Here is a 20,968-nt window from a genome sequence, read left to right on the forward strand (position 1 = left end):
ATTGATTCTGGTATTAGAAAAGAACTGCTATGATCAACACTCATTTTTCCCATATACCTGCAAGTATTAAAAAGCTTGAAACTCCAGGTCTAGCGGTGAATGAATCTATTAAATTAATGAATAAAATTATTCTAGTGAACTCCTCATTGCCAGACGTATTACCAAGAAAACTTAAAGAAAAGTTTGAAAACATTTTAAACAATAACCCACGCTCTTTACCCTTGTGCCAAATTGATAGTTTTATTAATGGGATGGGTGAACTTTTACCAGAAACAATAAGTGCCAACATAGCACCCAAATTCAAATACTGCCCAGTTACCTCAGTTGATGAAGAATGGTCTTTTTTTTTTGCTTATAAAAATATTTTGAGTGATCAAAGATACAATCTTAGTACAGGACATTTGGAACAGTACTTGTTTGTTTATATTTACAAGAGTAGAAAAATGTAAAATAAATTGTAAATGATGCTTTAGTCCAATAGTATTAATTAAAAGTTAATGCTGTTCAAAAAGATTCATGATTGTATGTTGATTTTTAAATAAAATATTATGGAGTTTTTGAGTGTGCCTCTCTGCGTGTTATATATCTTGAAGTTGGTCCTGTACAAATCGATTGTTTCACTGCGACTCTCTCGCACCACATCTGCTTCTTACCAACAACAATAGCAAAGAAGGAACAATTCTTGAAACATGGTATGCATCCCCATTTTGCAAATTTTTAGAAAATAATCCCAGAAAGGCCCCCTCCTAACCTCTACCAGAAAATTATATCAGCATTCTAAACGTACTGATGCTTCGCGTGGTCGACACTCTTCATCATAGTGGATATGCACAGGTTCAGCTTTGAGATATAATGCATGCAGTAACTATCATGTTTTTTTATTATCTGATTTTGCATATTTCGACACTTTTCATGCATTTTTAGGCATTTTTCATGCATATTTGCAAGCATATTTTAATATATCTAAAAACAAAGATGATGTGACTTACCAAACGAAAGCGCTGGTAGGTCGATAGACACACAAACAAACACAAACATACACACAAAATTCAAGCTTTCGCAACCCACGGTTGCTTCGTCAGGAAAGAGGGAAGGAGAGGGAAAGATGAAAGGATGTGGGTTTTAAGGGAGAGGGTAAGGAGTCATTCCAATCCCGGGAGCGGAAAGACTTACCTTAGGGGGAAAAAAGGACAGGTATACACTCGCACACACACCCATATCCAACCGCACATACACAGACACAAGCAGACATTTGTAAAGGCAAAGAGTTTCGGCAGAGATGTCAGTCGAGGCAGAAGTAAAGTGGTAAAGATGTTGTTGAAAGACAGGTGAGATATGAGCGGCAGCAACTTGAAATTAGCGGAGGTTGAGGCCTGGTGGATAACGAGAAGAGAGGATATACTGAAGGGCAAGTTCCCATCTCCGGAGTTCTGATAGGTTGGTATTAGTGGGAAGTATCCAGATAACCCGGACGGTGTAACACTGTGCCAAGATGTGCTGGCCGTGCACCAAGGCATGTTTAGCCACAGGGTGCTCCTCATTACCAACAAACACTGTCTGCCTGTGTCCATTCATGCGAATGGACAGTTTGTTGTTGGTCATTGCCACACAGAAAGCTTCACAGTGTAGGCAGGTCAGTTGGTAAAGCACATGGGTGCTTTCACACGTGGCTCTGCCTTTGATCGTGTACACCTTCCGGGTTACAGGACTGGAGTAGGTGGTGGTGGGAGGGTGCAAGGGACAGATTTTACACTGGGGGCGGTTACAAGGGTAGGAGCCAGAGGGTAGGGAAGGTGGCTTGGGGATTTCATAGGGATGAACTAAGAGGTTACGAAGGTTAGGTGGATGGCGGAAAGATACTCTTGGTGGAGTGGGGAGGATTTCATGAAGGATGGATCTCATTTCAGGGCAGGATTTGAGGAAGTCTCTTCTCGTTATCCACCAGGCCTCAACCTCCGCTAATTTCAAGTCGCCGCCGCTCATACCTCACCTGTCTTTCAACAACATCTTTGCCACTTTACTTCTGGCTCGACTGACATCTCTGCCGAAACTCTTTGCCTTTACAAATGTCTGCTTGTGTCTGTGTATGTGCTGTTGGATATGGGTGTGTGTGCGAGTGTATACCTGCCCTTTTTTCCCCCTAAGGTAAGTCTTTCCACTCCCGGGATTGGAATGACTCCTTACCCTCTCTTTTAAAACCCACATCCTTTCATCTTTCCCTCTCCTTCCCTCATTCGTGACAAAGCAACCGTGGGTTGCGAAAGTTTGACTTTTGTGTTTATGTTTGTGTTTGTTTGTGTGTCTATCGACCTGCAGCGCTTTCGTTTGGTAAGTCACATCATCTTTGTTTTTAGATATATTTTTCCCACGTGGAATGTTTCCCTCTATTATATCCAAGCATATTTTAAGGTTTTTATGATGCATGTAATCCAGTCTCTAGTTATTGCACAAGTTTACATTAAAAATGCAGAACAAACTAAGAATTTTATGGTTTCCTTAATTACTTGAAGATAAAGTTAAACACAGCTTTATTACCATGCTTTCGATACACAGGGCGGTCCATCTGAAGTTTCGGATGAGATTATCTTGAAAACTATACATCGGGTAAAAATAGTGGGTAAGACAAGTTTGTAAGCTCAAAGGGTGACATCAAATGATACTATACGTGACCCCCAGCCCCCGCCCCCTTGGGTGGGGTGGGGGGCAACTTTTAAATCTTAAATGGAAACTCACATTTTTTATTGCAGATTCAGACTCTTCATGAAAAGGTAATCAAGTTTTGTCTGAAACATTTTATTAAACCATTGACAGATGGCGCTGAAATCGAGAAAAATTAAAATTGGGGAAGAACTCTGATTTATTTAGAATGATCAGAGAAAGACAAATCAAATCGATACAAAATGTGCACCAATTCTTTCATTATGCCAAATTAAGCTATTTTTTTACAAAATGTATCCTACGCACCACAGTTTTTGATGGAGGGAGGCAGAATGGTATTAAAATTTCGTTAGGGAACTCTTCGCAATTGCATTACTCATCTGAATGTGGCGCTAAAGTGGCCAAACTGTGAACTATGGCTCAATATAAAAGTCAGTGAAGCACCCCAACATGTGAGAGGCAAGGGGCTTCACACTAATGAAGCATCCCATGGGAACATCATTCTACTACATCCATGTCGTTGTTCCTGGGTAAGGCTAAAAGTAGGATACAGTACATTTTGTACAAAAATAGCTTAATTTGGTGTAACAAAAGAACATTTTTTTATCAATTTGATGCATCTTTCTTGGATAATTCTAAATAAATCAGAGTTCTTCCCCAAATTTACTTTTTTCATGATTTGAGCGCCATCTGTCAATGGTTTAAAAAATGTTTCAGACAAAACTTGATTACTTTTTTATGGAGAATCCGAATCTGCAGTAAAAATAGGTGTTTCCAATTAAGATTTAAAAGTTACCCCCTCCCCCCCCCCCCCCCCCCCCCCCCGCTCCACCCAAAGGGGCAGGGGGTGGAGGTCATGTGTAGTATCATTTGATGTCCCCTTTTGAGCTTATGAACTTGTCTTACCCAATATTTTTACCCAATGTATAGTTTTCGAGAGAATCTCATCTGAAACTTCAGATGGACCGCCCTGTATATTTAAATTGATCTTTTTGTTACAGTTAACAGTAGTTCCATCTTTCACGCAGAAAGTATCTTTGATGATCTGTTCTCATTTTTTCAATTGTGTAATTCTGCAAATTGTCTTATTACTTTGAAAGTTAGTGACTTTATATACATACATTTGCTGTACAGATGGATTGTAGCAGTTCACACATAATTTCAAATTGTGTTTTAAGTATTTCGGTTAACACACAAAAATGAGTAGCATTGCACTATGTGATTTCAGTATATGTAAATAAGAACAGAATGCAATAATCTCACATGTTCCCACTAACTTACCGAGTTCCATAGGTTTGATGTTCCGTAATCATTTACATTTTATATAATCCACAATGTAGAGATTACTGCTACTAACATTATAATTGTCTTGTTAATTAGAATTTGGGCGATCACTTGCCCATAAAGAACTAAAAGTTATGATATAGATCAGTATACTATACTGTGCTCCATAAAGTGGTCTGTTACATACCAGTAACAGGCCAAGAGTATTTTCTTCACACTGTGCCTTTTTTTTCTTTTTTTCACCTTTACCAAACTGTGAGTAATTTAGTCCTGGAAAAATCACACGCAAATCAAATTACTCTTCTCTGTCAACAAGAGCACTTACATAGAACAACATATTTTTTTATGGGTGATTGACAACACAATGAGAAACATCAAGTAGAGAACACATAATGAAATACACAGAGATAAAATGAAAGTTTCAGTATCAACTATAGTTATGTACGGTAAGGTCTTCTTCAGCTTCTTGTTCATTTCATGTATTAGGCAAAATGTCAGTTGTGGTACTCCGTCACTTTGTATGGTCTTCCCACATTTCTTCTTCCAGTGCACTTATAATTGAGAGAGCCTTTACCAGTTATCTTTCACCATCCAATAGCCTACATGCTCATTGCAGTTTCTCCTATTTCACTTTATTTTTATGTTTAGGTTAAATATTTTTAAATCTTACTGTATCCTCATTTATTTTTCAATCTTTCCTTCTACATATTTGCACTATTATCAGAAATCTCATTTCTTGAACCTGTATTCTACTTGCTTGATGTGTTGTTCTTGCCCATGCTTCACTTCTATATCCAAGGGTTGTAACTGCTATTTTTTTAACTTCAGCTGGGTTTCTTTCCTGTCTTTATACCGCAAATTTTTAACAATGGCTACACACATGGAAGTAAAGTTATTGAATTTTTGGTCCACGTCATAGCTATGTTTGTAAATTGTGCTATATCCTTCCTGGGTATTTACAAGATTTTATTATTCAAGACTATTGTAGTTCTTACTGGTTGTCTGCCATGAAATACCATCACTTCCAGTCTTACTACTGACAATGTCATGTTGTAATATGAGGCTATCTGTTGCCACTTACAGACTCCCATCTGAAGGTCATCTTGATTCTCTGCAATCAGAGTTAGGTCATCTGCTTATGAAATTATTTTTAAGCTAGTGTCACACTCTGTAGGCATGCCTTTTATGTTCAATACCTCTTTGACTGGTTTATTGGCTTTGTTGTTATATCTCCCATATCTATAATGGTTTCTATGTTTGTATACAGACTGGATAACCTTATTAAGTTGTGATATTCCATAGCATTTCTATATTAATACTATTGAAAGCGTTTTCAAAATCCACAAAAGTAAGGTTGTTTCCCTATTGTACTCTTGTCTCTTTTCTAAAATCTTTTGCAGTGTAAAAACATTGTTAATAGTTGATTGTCCTTTTCTAAAATCTGATTGTTCTTCAGATATTAGTTTTTCCATGATATTGTCAAGTCTTGCATCCACGATATTGGCATTCAGTTTATAGGCTGAAACCAAGAGGCTTATACCTTGACAGTTACTGAATTTATTTTTATTACGCATTTTAAAGACAGATATTACTTTGGCTCTTAGTCAGTCTTTTGGTGCCTCCTTGTTTCTCCAACATTGATTAAATATGTGAAGAGGCCTTGGGTGCAATAATAGCTCTTCACATTTCCACATTACCATATTAACACCATGTAAACCTGTGGCTTTCTTATTTTCTGGAGCTTTTAGAGCTTTTGTCAGTTCTCTCATATCAGTATTGTCCAGGTCTTTTGTGTCATTTAGTTCAGGTGACATCTGAATTATAATCATCATACCATAATGTTTTATAAAGAGCTGTCCATTCATTCTGTTCTATATTATTGAAATGTATGCAATCCTTTTCTTGTCTGTTGAGTGATTTTGTCACTTAGTAGGTGACTTTGTTTGTCTGCCATGTAAGTCATGCTCTGTAATGTTAGTAAAATGTTTCGATGATAATGCATGTGGTTTCCAATTTATATATTTTGTATTATTTCTTTTCTGTTTATATTCATTATACTTTTCACTTGTGAGATTATTTATGCAGCACTTGAAAGCTTCTTGTTTTTCTTCATTTTCTGTTACCATCTCTGTCATACAAATCCTTTCTCCTCTACATTTCATGTAGTTTTTTTTTTCCCCCAGAACTTCATTAGCTGTCTGATATGGATGTTTTAAGTTTTTTCCATTCTTGTTCCATGTCTTCTACCATTTCCAAATTTGCAGTGTTTTTGTCATCCAATTTTGGCAGAGACTCTTATGCTGATAGCTTCTAAAAGGTAAACTTTAAAACTTGTTCTTCCCTCTGATCCTTAACTAGTTTATTCAGTTTTATCAATTTTACATGTATATCAATTATTGACACCAGTAAGAAGTGGCCTGATCCAATATCCATTCCTTGATAAACTCTGGCATTGCTAAACTTTCCAGCAAATCCCTCATTTATTGTTACACAATCCATAATAGATTAATGTCCTCTTGCTGACCGGGTACATTTGTGTATGTCTTTCTTCCTAAAGAAACTATTGGTAATTTGTAAATGATTAAAAGTAGTAAAATCTCTGCATATTTAAATATGTCTGCTTGTGAGATGTCTGCTTGTGTCTGTATATGTGTGGATAGATATGTGTGTGTGTGCGAGTGTATACCCGTCCTTTTTTCCCCCTAAGGTAAGTCTTTCCGCTCCCGGGATTGGAATGACTCCTTACCCTCTCCCCTAAAACCCTATCCTTTCGTCTTTCCCTCTCCTTCCCTCTTTCCTGATGAGGCAACAGTTTGTTGCGAAAGCTTGAATTTTGTGTGTGTGTTTGTGTTTGTTTGTGTGTCTATCGACCTGCCAGCGCTTTCGTTCGGTAAGTCACATAATCTTTGTTTATATATATATATATATATATATATATATATATATATATATATATATATATATAACGAAAGCGCTGGCAGGTCGATAGACACAAAAAACAAACACAAACAAACACACAAAATTCAAGCTTTCGCAACAAACTGTTGCCTCATCAGGAAAGAGGGAAGGAGAGGGAAAGATGAAAGGATGTGGGTTTTAAGGGAGAGGGTAAGGAGTCATTCCAATCCCGGGAGCGGAAAGACTTACCTTAGGGGGAAAAAAGGACGGGTATACACCCGCACACACACACACATATCCATCCACACATATACAGACACAAGCAGACATATTTGTCTGTATATGTGTGGATGGATATGTGTGTGTGTGCGAGTGTATACCCGTCCTTTTTTCCCCCTAAGGTAAGTCTTTCCGCTCCTGGGATTGGAATGACTCCTTACCCTCTCCCTTAAAACCCACATCCTTTCGTCTTTCCCTCTCCTTCCCTCTTTCCTGATGAGGCAACAGTTCGTTGCGAAAGCTTGAATTTTGTGTGTATGTTTGTGTTTGTTTTTTGTGTCTATCGACCTGCCAGCACTTTCGTTTGGTAAGTCACATCATCTTTGTCTGTCCTATTGCCACAGAGTAAGCAAAAGTAAAGTCAAAGAAAAGTGACACTGAGAGATTTTCAGTAACACAACATACGCATTGGTGTTTCCTAATCTTAATAATAATACTGGAAAATTGTTTTATAATTGTGTTTTGTAAAGGGTAACTGAAATTGACTTATTGTGGCCCAAAACAGAATATTTATGCTAGTAATTTATTGTAATATACTCTGTTTATATGTTCATAGCTAATACTTCTAACCCCTTTAGTTACTGGAAAATTTCACATGACATGCTCATCTGATAACATCATATAATTTATAAGTGTAGTTCACTTTACTTAATTTCAAACATGAACTCTAAATATGATAATTTTTTGTTAGATTTTACTGCAAGTGTTGTTGATATCGAATGAAACAACAAGTTTACCATTAGCAGTCACTATTTATTTGTTTCCACAGTGAGTTTTTGATGTTTAAACTCTCATCATCAAGTAGATTTACATAGATTAATATGGTATGTTTATGTTTTGTTACAACTTTGCCACAAGTTACCTCAGATTTGTGACACATCACATTCATGCCATATTGATCCTCATAATTCCACCTGATAACAGGGGTTTAAATAACTGTGGCAGTTCTATTCCTTTAGTCATAAGGTGAAGGAATAAGAATCACCAACACATTGGCTGTTTCACATATACACAAAGCATGAACATTCAAGAGAAGAACCATGCAAAGACAAACATATCAAAGATCCTCGCTCAAAAAGTCTTCAAGTGAAACTCGATGATAATGTTTCTTGTGCTCAATAGTCACCACAGAGCACCACCCTGCATAGCGCAGAACAAGGAGGAGGAATGGGAATGCCATCCACAATAAAATCTTGAAACCATGTAGTTGGGTGAAGATGTCTTCTCACTGGAAGCAGGGAGGTTCATTGAGTGGAGAGAGAGGTCTGTGAGTTGCAGGCAAAGTGGCATGATAATAGGGAAGATTCATCATCCAAAATTTTGGCCCCTATGAGGCTCTGTTCAGCATCTGGTGTGAGCTCAAAGGATTTCAGTTGTGGTAAGTGAGTTGTTGAGGCATCATGTTGCGTCAGTGGAAGGATGGTAAAAATGAAGACAATGCAGTCTCAAATCTCAAAGGAGAGGTTGTGTGGGTTGACATCAATGATATTGCCAGTAAACACTGTATTGAGAGGGTGTGAAGTCGAGAGGGTGGTGACACATTGGGAGGGGAAGTCATCGCACACTCAAGAGTGTTGTGTCACATGGAGAGGTGTATTATTGACTGTAGCCAATGAAGCTATGGGAGCAGAGAGCTGTAGTTCATCTGTTAACCACCCAGCTGGCTTTACCCCGTTTATAGGGACTGTTTGGTGTTTGCTGTTTAGCAGAATGTCCAGTGTGTTCTGCCTCCCATCAAGAAGTTTGTGAGGGCCGTAGTAGAGGGGCTGGAGAGATGTGAAGTGTAACATGATTTCAGGATGCAATATCTTTATGGATGAAAACTCATGGTAGGGAATGAGTTTCAGCAGAGGAGTATGGATGCATGAAATATGTTCATGTACTCAAACAGGAAGCTTGTCCTTGTTCAGGAGGTGGGAGTGTTTGATGGAGGATGCTGGAAAGTGAAGCTTGTAAGTCCTCTTTGCAGGTGGAGTGTTTTGCTAAGAGAATTCATGGTAGTGATTCTGACCAGGAAACACCATGACTAGAGTGGCAGCTTAAGGGTGCAATACCAAGGCCCACAATAATGTTGGTCTGTGGGTGATAGGCGATGGTGTGGAACTGGTAGCCCTCATTGGCAGTTACAGATGAAGGTCATCAAAATCGGAAAACCAGGAGTCAACAAAGACATGGACATCTGAATCAGCAATAAGATCTGATAGAGGAATGGCTTTGACCCATCTCTTGACCTGGTTGATGATTGAGAGAATATAGCAAAAGCCCTGGGAGGAATAAAGGGCCAATAATGTCTGAGTGTACACAATGGAAGTGTCATTTGGGGATGCTAGACTGTCCTAGAGGGGGCTGTGCATCTTATCCAACAATTCTCTGGTAAGGTACATAAGTCTGTGTCCAGTTACAACAATCATTATTAACCCCAACCAAATGAATCCTTCAGTAACCAGATTAGTAGTGGCCTTGGTGGGCGGTTGAATGAGAGAGTACAGGGAGTTGAAAATCACTGGTCAGAGAGAGGAAGATACCACTGGTCGAAAATTATCCATCAAAGTGTCACACATGGTGGCGGTGGCTGAACCATATAGTTTGCATGGCTCAAGAGCCGGTATGCGTTTTGTGTCTTTTAGCATGCCTGCCAACTTGATGTCATCACTTTGCAGGCTGGCCAACTCATCCATGTCAATGGGAGCATAGTAATGTTCACTCAGAATAGATAATCAGTGACAAAATGTCAGAACCGTGTAAGTGGCACAAGTCTTCTGAATATAAGCTGATTAGGTCTGTGTGCAGCAGGCATCAGGGGGGGGGGGAGGAGGGGTGGCAGGGGATGCATCCTTACTCAGATTGTGGATGGCTGACAGATTGCTTGTGTTGCCAGTGACAGAGATGTGGGCATCAAGTATTGGAGTGTGCTTCTGTGATGGCTTGGGTGAAGCCATACTTGAGGTACTCAAACACTTCGATCGTGTCATCAGTCCACAGTGATTTCCTCATACCTGAAGTGTTTTTACTGATCAGAGTGTTGGAGAGTGAAGCCTTGATGGATGCAGTATGAGGAAGGCGATGACAATAAAAGTTTATAGTGCCTATGAATCTTCACAATTCATGGGTAGCCCATTCGTAGAGGGAGGTTATGGATAAACTTGATGCAATTGGATGTTGGTCTGATTTCCTCTGCCAATACCATATAGCAAAGAAAAGTTGCACTTTCACAAGATAGTTGAGACTTCTTGCAGCTAATTTCAACACCATTGTTCAGGTGTGTGTCCTGTACTTGTAACAAATGCTGTTTGTGTTCCTCAGGGTTGGAGGAAAAAATCAAGATGTCACCTAAATAGGCATATGTGGATGGGAGGTTGAACAGTGAAGTATCAATAAATTTCTGCCAAGTCTGAGCCATATTTTTGAGACCATAGGCATGAAACAGAACCCAATAGTCCAAAAGGGATAATTAGAGCAATCTTGGGGCTGTCTTCCTTTAGCATGGGGATTTGGTGGTAAGCTTTGTGGCAATCAAGTACACTGAACACACACGCACCATTGAGCAGTTGGGTAAAGTCCTGAATGAATGGGTTCGGATAATTATCTATAATTGTGTGACAGTTCAGAACCCTATAGTCCCCCAACAGACCAAACAATCTGTCTTTCTTCTGGACAAGGTGCATGGGAGAAGACAAGTAGCTATCTGATGGAAATATGACACTTGCATCAAGTTATTCACCAGTAGCTGATTTAACATGGTGCAGTTTTGTGGAATTGAGGTGGTGAACCTTATGTTGTATGGTGGGTCCCTCTGTAGTACTGATTCTGTGACACGAACCATTAGAAATTGCACTTACATGTTGTAATGGTCGCTTAGTCGTAGATATTGCTATAATCGCACTATTTCACTCCCATTTACGGAGCTTGTTAGCACTTGATGTTAGGTTGGCACCATTAAAATGAATTGTGGTACTCGCTGCGGCTTGCTGGATCGCTGCTGTGTCTCGATGCTGATGCTGGCTCTAAATCTGGTTGTGTAGCGGTAAAAAGATGAGGCCCCATGTTTTTGATGTGCTTTTGATGATAAATAATGAGCGAAACCAACAAATATTTAAACTTCAAATATTTATTACTCTGGTGGCCATCTTAATTCCACTGTCCACCAAAGACAATGACACAACACAAAGTAGTACTTCCTTTACATGTTCTTTGCATTGTTTATCCACCTCAAACAATAACACACATACACACTTTACCAAAGTGACATTCCGACTGTGCTCCCAACCCTTCTTGCTGCTTGTATTTATAACATTGTCAAAGAACTACTAAAAAGAGATATAGTTTATGAGTCACATGTACATCTGTTATCGTAATTTGTGCAGAAAAGTTATTAATTTATATCAAGTGACATAATTTAACAGGTTATTAAAATGACAGACAGATTTGTTGACTTGACAGAATAATTCTTTGTTACAAAAAGCCGTTTTTTAGAAGTTTGTCAATTGACTTCTCTAATTTGCATAAATAAGCTAATAACATGAATTATTAAGAATTACATTGGTTTTCGTGTAAAATAGGAGTGTTTACATGAATACTGAGTGAAAACAGTCCTAGTGAACAAATAGGTTTCACTGGGTGATTTTTATTTAAGGAGATCCAAAATACGTAAGTTGGCCTTTATTTTTCGTATTTCATATTAATTATTTAAGATGAACTTCATGTTTTTGCATGATGACATTTGCTGCATCAGTGATCAAGTGATATTAACTTTTTTGTGGGTCAGTTATTCAGTATAATTTAATGGGTTGACTGTTTATGGAGACATGTTATGCAATCATTGTTAACATACACAATAACTTTTCTATAATCATAAATACTCATTAAACTGGTTGAATTTAGAGGGTATCGCATAATTCGGTAAAGTAAAGCCTTTAATAGGTTCCGTTACAATGTGCATCATGTGAAATAGGAGATTAACATCACCGTAGGCCCAGTTGGGAGGGCACACTGGGAGGAATCACTGGGGAACAAAGTGTCACTGACCTTGGAGTCCTGTGCAGGAGGTGGTGCCAGAGGAAGTGTCGGCATGGTTGCCGAAGTGTTGTTGGGATGTGATGAATGCTTGATGGAGAACTGACATAGTGTCTGATGAGTATGTACCAGTTGTTCAGGGGCTGCATCGATCAGCTGGCAGAGTAAGGCATTGTGCACTTGTAGAGCATCAGAAGTAGAGCGTTCAAGCATAAGCTTGACCATTGATGTGGTGAGTTTAGCTATTAGCTTGGAAAACTTGGAGAGAGAGCTAAGGAGTGGATCCTTAGAGGGGATAAAGGGAGTGGTGCCAAACAAGCCCAGGAGCTGGAGGCATGGTGGAGCAATGAGGTCGACTGGATATTAGGTGATATCCTGAAATCTTTAAGGAAGTCTGTACCCAGTGTGGATTCATCCACATTTGTGATGTGGGAAGCCCATAGAAAATGGAGATTAGGACCTGAAGCTCTGCAGTGCCAAGGGCAGTGACACTAGAGTTATCATCTGCCCATAAGGTTAGCTTCTGCAGGAGTACATTTAATAACGAATAAAAAGATAGGAACGTGGATAAGCTACTACAAACAGCATCGTGAACGCTTTATTGCAGCCAAGATAGACACTAAGCCCATGCCTACCACAGTAGGACAAGTTTATAAGCCAACTAGCTCCTAAAATGATGAAGAAATGTATGATGTGATAAAAGAAATTATTCACATAGTTAAGGGAGACAAAAATTTAATAGTAATGGGGAACTGGAATTCGATAGTAGGAAAAGGAAGAGAAGGAAAATGTGAATTTGGACCGGGTTAAGGAATGAAAGAGGAAGCCGCCTGGCAGAATTTTGCACAGAGCACAACTTAATTACAGCTAACACTTTGCAGTGTTACGTGGCTTTATGCTTAATTACAGACTTACTATTTTATCAGTTGATTTGTTTTCACCACATAACACCCGCTGTTTACGTCCTTCTTCGTTGCTGAGCGATGTATCACTTTTCGTTCTGACGCCGCAACTCTTCCTTTCCTATATCTTTACTATTTTTTATCTATATAAATGATGAACTACTGGTTTTGCCATTTAACAACTTTTTGTAATAACTGTGGAAGTATTACAAGCATTGGGTCCCACCTAATGTGTCACCCGCCTATACGTTTTACATGAACCTTTCAAGACTCGATCGACCTGTTTACAAAGAGAAAGCAGAATATCTCTTCCTTTGATGTTGTCCAACAATGACCTAGGAAGCTCGATGCCCTCGCGACCCAGGCTCTTCCATGGCTCGTGGTAGTTTGCAGCATTCGTTTTATTCCTTGCCCACTTGCCGTTACGTCGAACTTTCATGGTGATCATTGGGCAACGTCTTCCATGTTATCTGCAACATAAATAAACTTTCTTCCCACAGTATTTCTGAAAACCCAAAAACAAACATAAAGAACATAATAGTAATAACTGTTCTTACAATTATTCGTATAAGTCTTGGTCGATTTAATGAGGGGTGGAACAGGCCTAAGCCTTGGGACACCACAACTTGGTTTAAGAATCATGAAAGAAGGTTGTATACGTGGAAGAGGCCTGGAGACACTGGAAGGTTTCAGATTGATTATGTAATGGTAAGACAGAGCTTTAGGAACCAGATTTTAAATTGTAAAACACTTAGAGGGGCATTTGTGGACTCTGACCACAATTTATTGGTTTTGAACTGTAGACTAGAACTGAAGAAAATGCAAAAAGGTGGGAATTTAACGATATGGGACCTGGATAAACTGAAAGAACCAGAGGCTGTAGAGAGTTTCAGAGAGAGCATTAGGAATGATTGACAAATGCAGGGGAAAGAAGAAGAATGGGTAACTTTGAGAGATGAAATAGTGAAGGCAGCAGAGGATTAAGTAGGTAAAAACATGAGGGCTAGTAGAAATCCATGGGTAACAGAAGAGATATTGAATTTCATTGATGAAAGGAGAAAATTTAATAATACAGTAAATGAAGCAGGTGAAAAGGAATACAACCTGTCAAAAATGAGATCAACAGGAATGTAAAATGGCTGAACAGGAATGGCTAGAGGACAAATGTAAGGATGTAGAAGCATGTATCACTAGGGGTAAGATAGATACTGCCTACAGGAAAATTAAAGAGACCTTTGGAGAAAAGAGAACCAACTGTATGAATATCAAGAGCTCAGATGGAAAACCAGTCCTAAGCAAAGAAGGGGAAGGAGAAAGGTGGAAGGAGTATATAGAGGGTCTATACAAGGGCAATGTACTTGAGAGCAATATTCTGGAAATGGAAGAGGACATAGATGAAGATGAAATGGGAGAGATGATACCGTGTGATGAATTTGACCCAGTGCTGAAAGACCTAACTCAAAACGAGGCCCCAGGAGTTGACAACATTCCATTAGTACTACTGATGGCCTTGGGAGAGCCAGCCATGACACAACTCTTCCATCTGATGAGCAAGATGTATGTGACAGGTGAAATACCCTCAGACTTCAGGAAGAATATAATAATTCCTATCCCAAAGGAAGCAGGTGATTACAGGTGTGAAAATCAGTTTAATAAGCCATGGTTGCAAAATACTAACATGAGTTCTTTACAGATGAATGGAAAAGCTTGTAGAAGCCGACCTCGGGGAAGATCAGTTTGGATTATGTAGAAATGCTGGAACATGTGAGGCAATATTGACTGTACAACTTATCTTAGAACATAGGTTAAGGAAAGGCAAATCTATGTTTCTAGAATTTGTAGACTTAGAGAAAGCTTTTCACAGTGATGACTGGAATTCTCTCTTTCAAATTCTGAAGGTGGCATGGGTAAAATACAGGGAGCAAAAGGCTAGTTCCAATTTGTATGGAAACCAGATGGCACTTACAAGAGTCGAGGGGGATGAAAGGGAAGAATTGGTTGAGAAGGGGTGAGACAGGGTTGTAGCCTATCCCCAATGTTATTCAATCTGTATATTGAGCCAGCTGTAAGGGAAACAAAAGAAAAATTTGGAACAGGAATTAAAACACATGGAGAAGAAATAAAACCTTTGAGTCTTACCAACGACATTGTAATTCTGTCAGAGACAGCAAAGGACTTGGAAGAGCAGCTGAATGGAATGGACAGTGTCTTGAAACATCAACAAAAGCAAAACAAGGATAATGGAATATAGTTGAATTAAATCAGGTGATTCTGTGGGAAATAGATTAGGAAATGAGACACTTAAAGTAGTAAATGAGTTTTGCTATTTGGGAAGCAAAATAACTGATGATGGTTGAAGTAGAGAGGATATAAAATGTATACTGGATACGGCAAGGAAAACGTTTCTGAAGAAGAGAAATTTGTTAACATCGAGTATAGATCTAAGTATCAGGAAGCCTTTTCTGAAAGTATTTGTGTGGAGTGTAGCCATGTATGGAAGTGAAATATGGATGATAACTAGTTTAAAAAAGAAGAGAATAGGAGCTTTTGAAATGTGGTGCTACAGAAGAATGCTGAAGTTTAGATGGGTAGATCATGTAACTAATGAGGAGGCACTGAATAGAATTGGGGAGAAGAGGAGTTCATGGCACAGCTTGACTAGAAGAAGTGATCAGTTGTCAGGACACATTCTGAGGCATCAAGGGATCACCAATTTAGTATTAGAGGGAAGCATGGAGGGTAAAAATTGTAGAGGGAGACCAAGAGATGAATACACTAAGTTCAGAAGGATGTAGGGTGCAGTAGTTATTTGGAGATTAAGAGGCTTGAACAGGGTAGAGTAGCACGGAAAGCTGCATCAAACCAGTCTCTGGACTTAAGACCACCACAACAACAACAGTAAGGTTAGCTTGGTTGGTGATTTGCAAGCAGGGGCTAGTGTGATAGGAATGATGGTAGCCTCCTAACCTGTATTGTTAAGAAATCTTATGCCCAATGATTGCCCCACCACATAGAGATGGCTGCCAGTAGGGGAGGTAGCATTCACTGACTGTCGTTTCATAAAGTGCACTGTGGAGAGAGTGTGGAACAGGGTGGCTAAACCAATCTGTGAGCAGAGTTTGGGAATGCAATGGAAGTTAGCCATTCTGTTCACATTGCCGAAGGTAATGTGGCACCAGCAGAGGATAGATGGTGTGGAGGATACCACATGCTGCCTGCATTACATATTTTGGATTCCATGATGAGTCAGCTGAGTGCTTGGAAGAGACCTTAGCCATGCTTGGGAACTGTTGGTTGATAGGTGCAGGTAATTTGTGAATGTTCTTGTCAGGTGGCTAGTGCACTCTTGAAGTGCCATGCCTGCTCTTGCAAATTTTTTGACAGCTGGTCGGGATGGAGGGTGCGGAGGAGGTTGTCAGTAGTACCAACTGTGCCCTCAACATGCCTTATGGAGCTGGCAAGCAGGTGCCTGTTGTAATGGTTGCCTAGTCGTAGATATTGCTAATTGCTATAATCGCACTATTTCACTCCCATTTACGGAGCTTGTTAGCACTTGATGTTAGGTTGGCGCCATTAAAATGCATTGTGGTAATCGCTGCTGCTTGCTGGATCGCTGCTGTGTCTCGATGCTGATGCTGGCTCTAAATCTTGTTGTCTAGGGTTAAAAACATGAGGTCCCGTGTTTTTTATGTGCTTTTGATGATAAAGAACGAGCGAAACCAACAAATATGTAAACTTCAAATATTTATTACTCGGGTGGCCATCTTAATTCCACTGCCCACCAAAGACCAAGACAACACAAAGTAGTACTTCCTTTACATATTCTTTGCATTGTTTATCCACCTCAAACAATAACACGCAAACACACTTTACCAAAGTGACATTCCGACTGCGCCCCCGACCCTTCTTGCTGCTTGTATTTATAACATTGTCAAAGAACTACTAAAAAGATATATAGTTTATAAGTCACATGTATATCTGTTATCATAATTTGTGCAGATAAGTTATTAATTTGCATCGAGTGACATAATTTAACATGTTATTAAAATGACAGACAGATTTGTTGGCTTGACAGAATAATTCTTTGTTACAAAAAGGCCATTTTTTAGAAGTTTGTCAATTGACTTCTCTAATTTGCGTAAATAAGTAAGTAACATGAATTATTAAGAATTACATTGGTTTTCGTCTAAAATAGGATTGATTACGTGAATACTGAGTGAAAATGCTCCTAGTGAACAAATAGGTTTCACTGGGTGATTTTTATTTAAGGAGATCCAAAATACCTAAGTTGCCCACTATTTTTCGTACTTCATATTAATTATTTAAGATAAACTTAGTGTTTTTACATGATGACATTTGCTGTATCAGTGATCAAGTGATATTAACTTTTGTGTGGGTCAGTTATTCAGTATAATTTAATGGGTTGACTGTTTATGGAGACATGTTATGCAATCATTGTTAACATACACAATAACTTTTCTATAATCATAAATACTCGTTAAACTGGTTGAATTTGGAGGGTATCGCATACTTCGGTGAAGTAAAGCATTTAATAGGTTCCATTACACTGTGATGAAGGGTGCTGCAAGCCTGGTCTGCAAGCATAAATTACTCCAAAGAATCTGAAGTAAGAGAAGGAAGCTGAAGTTGCAGGTTGTATGATAACTTCACGAACCTCAAGGTCCATAACATGATGTTAAGCATGAACTGCACATTGAGCAGTACCAGTAACCATTGCCAGAGTTGGGATGGATTCCACAAACCTTAGCTTTCTTCATGGAAAATGTGGTGAATAACTTTGGCCAGAGGGCATGATTGATGCTAAAGTTATTGATGCTTTGACATCTGTCTGTTTTCAGAGAGTAGAGAACGAGGTCACTGATAAGGTCTGTGTTGTCATGTAACAGATAGGTCACCCGGCAGATAATGCATGAGTTCTCACCTGTGATGCTGTGCAGGTCAAAAAGGTTGTCAACCAGGGTGAACCAAGTCTGAAGGCTGTCTTTCAGTGTGGGGAGGGGTGTGTGTTGGTTGGGGAACCTGCTGGTGAGAACATTTTGTGTCAGAGAACACTGAATTGGTGCACTCCGAGGATTCGAGGGAGATGCACTGAGAGAGAAATCTCGACTGAGCGACGAGTGGTGTCCAAGACCAGCATCATTTGATGCCTTTGTGGGGGGTCGAGAAGGTGACCTCTTGGGTTTCACGATGTGGTAGACACAAGAGCACAGTTGATCAATGTGACAGGGACAACTGTGGTCATCAAATGCATCTGTGGAGGACTTTTGTACAATGGAGAGCGTGATGTGGTGCATCGTTCAAAGCCTCCAGAAGGGCAGGGCAAGATCATGCAACGTGGAGGTGCAGATGCATGGTAGGCCTCAGAGCTGGGTGCCAACACCATTGTATGCAGCATATTATCTATGCAGTGGGCCACAATATTCATTCTGAAACAACTGCATTCAATAGTTTGTGAATCATGGTGTACCGAGGTTGATGTGACCTTGTGGAAACACTACAGATGATGCTATTGTGAACTTCCATTGGTTAGGGGGCTCACTCAGGTTGAATGAGGAAGGAAATGTTCTTGTTCAAATTTAATGGTAATGTGAGGTGGGTACTGCAGTCTACAGGTGAAATGAGATGAGAGATCACAGGGTTCACTGCATCGTACGGCATATGGCTCATTGTGTGTAGTGTGCACACAGCACATAGTCACTGAAATAACAGGCAAAAAGGTGAAAACAAGCCTGGGATCACCAATATGGTAGTTCTCTTCTTTAGTTGTATGGCAAAGGAATAACAGTCACCAACACAATGTACATTGAAGAACACTAATAAAATAACTGTAGCACATATGCACAAAGGGTGAACATTTGAGAGAAGAACCAAAAACAAAGACAAACACATCAGAGTTCCTAAATCAAAGAGTCTATAAGTCAAACTCGAAGATGATATTTTTGTGGTAAATAGTCATCATACCTTGAAAGTACATTGTGGAGATAAATAAATAGTGGCAGGTAACAATACATTTGTTGTTTCATTTGAAATCAGATGTGAATTGTAATATAAAACCATCACTAATTAATTATCCTCATAAAGTGATGCATAACTAAAAACATCGCTACAAGGTTATCAAATCAAACATTTTTGGAAGGTGACCAGCAACAGCTATTAAGTAATGTATAAAATGCATGTTTGGCCATCATCTGTTTCTATTTTAAATCCAAATATGAACCAGTTTGAGCTCTTAGCTCTGTGTACATCTGGTATTAATATGTTTGCTTCTAAAAGTCCTGTGTCGTATACTGATAGTCATGACATTCTCTACACATTCTTTAAGTAATCACAAATGTGTTGCTTAAACCATCGTAACAATTATCCATGAAGATGGTCCATGACTGAAACTGGTTGATATTTGGGTTTAAAGAAAAGGAGCTGATTGTCAAACATGCATTTTATAAGGTTTTGATATTAATTGACTGTAAAGTTAACATACAAGTCTATCAAATTATTAATACCTTTATTATTTTAACACATACACTTTTCTGATGGAAATAATGACATTCTACTTATCTAATAGGTTCCATAGTCTCTTTAGTGTCTGTGTCGTTGTATGTGGGCTACTGTAGTGATACTTGTTTTGAGAAAATGTGTAGCAGATGTCCTAGGTAAGTTCCTAAGCTTACTGCCACTTCTAGTAGAATCCACTGCATTTAGTAATCAATTATTTCAATTTGTTTCTACCTGTCTGACTACTAGAGTCAGAAAAGTGAATCTGTTATGTGATACCATTTAGATTGGTTTGATGTTGAACAGTGCTTAAGGTAACTTCTGTTTTATCGTTCATTCACTCTGTGTATTTGATTTATTTTGGAAACGTGTATACTACTTGCTTTGACAGACGTTAGTATGAGGGGAGTTGGAAAATAAGTTTCCCCTCTCGACTGTGGGCAGAGCTGTGTGATATGGGTGAAAGACAACACAGCAGGTGAATGCGCACATGCAAGACACCGATATACCATTGGGTAGAGATTGACTGCAATCAAACAGATGACACTGTCACAGTGCCTGTGCAAAGCGGAGGCCAGCCGCTCAGTCTTTTCCCGGAGCTATGGAGAGAAGGTGCGTTTTGGAGTCGCGGTCAAAGGCGGAAGTGAGAGCTGTTATCCGCTATGAATGGGCATGTGGAGTATCAGGCACAGAAATTCATAACCACCTTGTTGAGGTGTATGGGTAAGCTGTGATGTCGAGGCAAATGGTGCGGAGATGGTGCCAGCAATTCAGTGATGGATGTCAGCATGTGCAGGACATACCAAGTCCTGGATGGATGCACACGACCACTACAGATGCAAATGTTAGGAAGGTGGATGACATGATTAAAGCGAACTGGTGTATCACCATCAATGGAGTAGCAGCTTGGAATCGGACATGAGTGAGCTCACAAAATCATCCATGACATTCTTCGATACAGGAAGATGTCAGCACAATGGGTGCCCCACCAACTGACCCCAACACACATGGAACAACACATGGCATTCAGCGTGGAACAGCTTGTGCATTACCATGAATCTGGCAATGACCTTCTGTTTCATATTGTGATAGGGGATGTAGTGTGGGTCCACCATTACATGCCTGAATCGAAGGCCGCATCCATGGAGTGGAAACATCTGTGATCACCTGTCCAAAAGAAGTTCAAAACCACTCCGTCTGCAGGTAAAGTGCTACTCACCATTTTCTGGGATGCCAAAGAAGTTCTGCTGCTGGACTTTCTGGAGGATGCAGCCATCAATGCTGTACGGTACTGTGCCACTCTGTCAAAATTGAAAGAGGTGATTCGGGAAAAGCGACCTGGCCTTCTCAGATCTGCCGTTCTGCTGTTGGATGACAATGCGAGACCACACAAGGCGACAGCAACACAAAACCAAATTGCA

Source organism: Schistocerca nitens, chromosome 5 (assembly GCF_023898315.1).
Source record: "Schistocerca nitens isolate TAMUIC-IGC-003100 chromosome 5, iqSchNite1.1, whole genome shotgun sequence".
In the NCBI taxonomy this organism is placed as follows: domain Eukaryota; kingdom Metazoa; phylum Arthropoda; class Insecta; order Orthoptera; family Acrididae; genus Schistocerca; species Schistocerca nitens.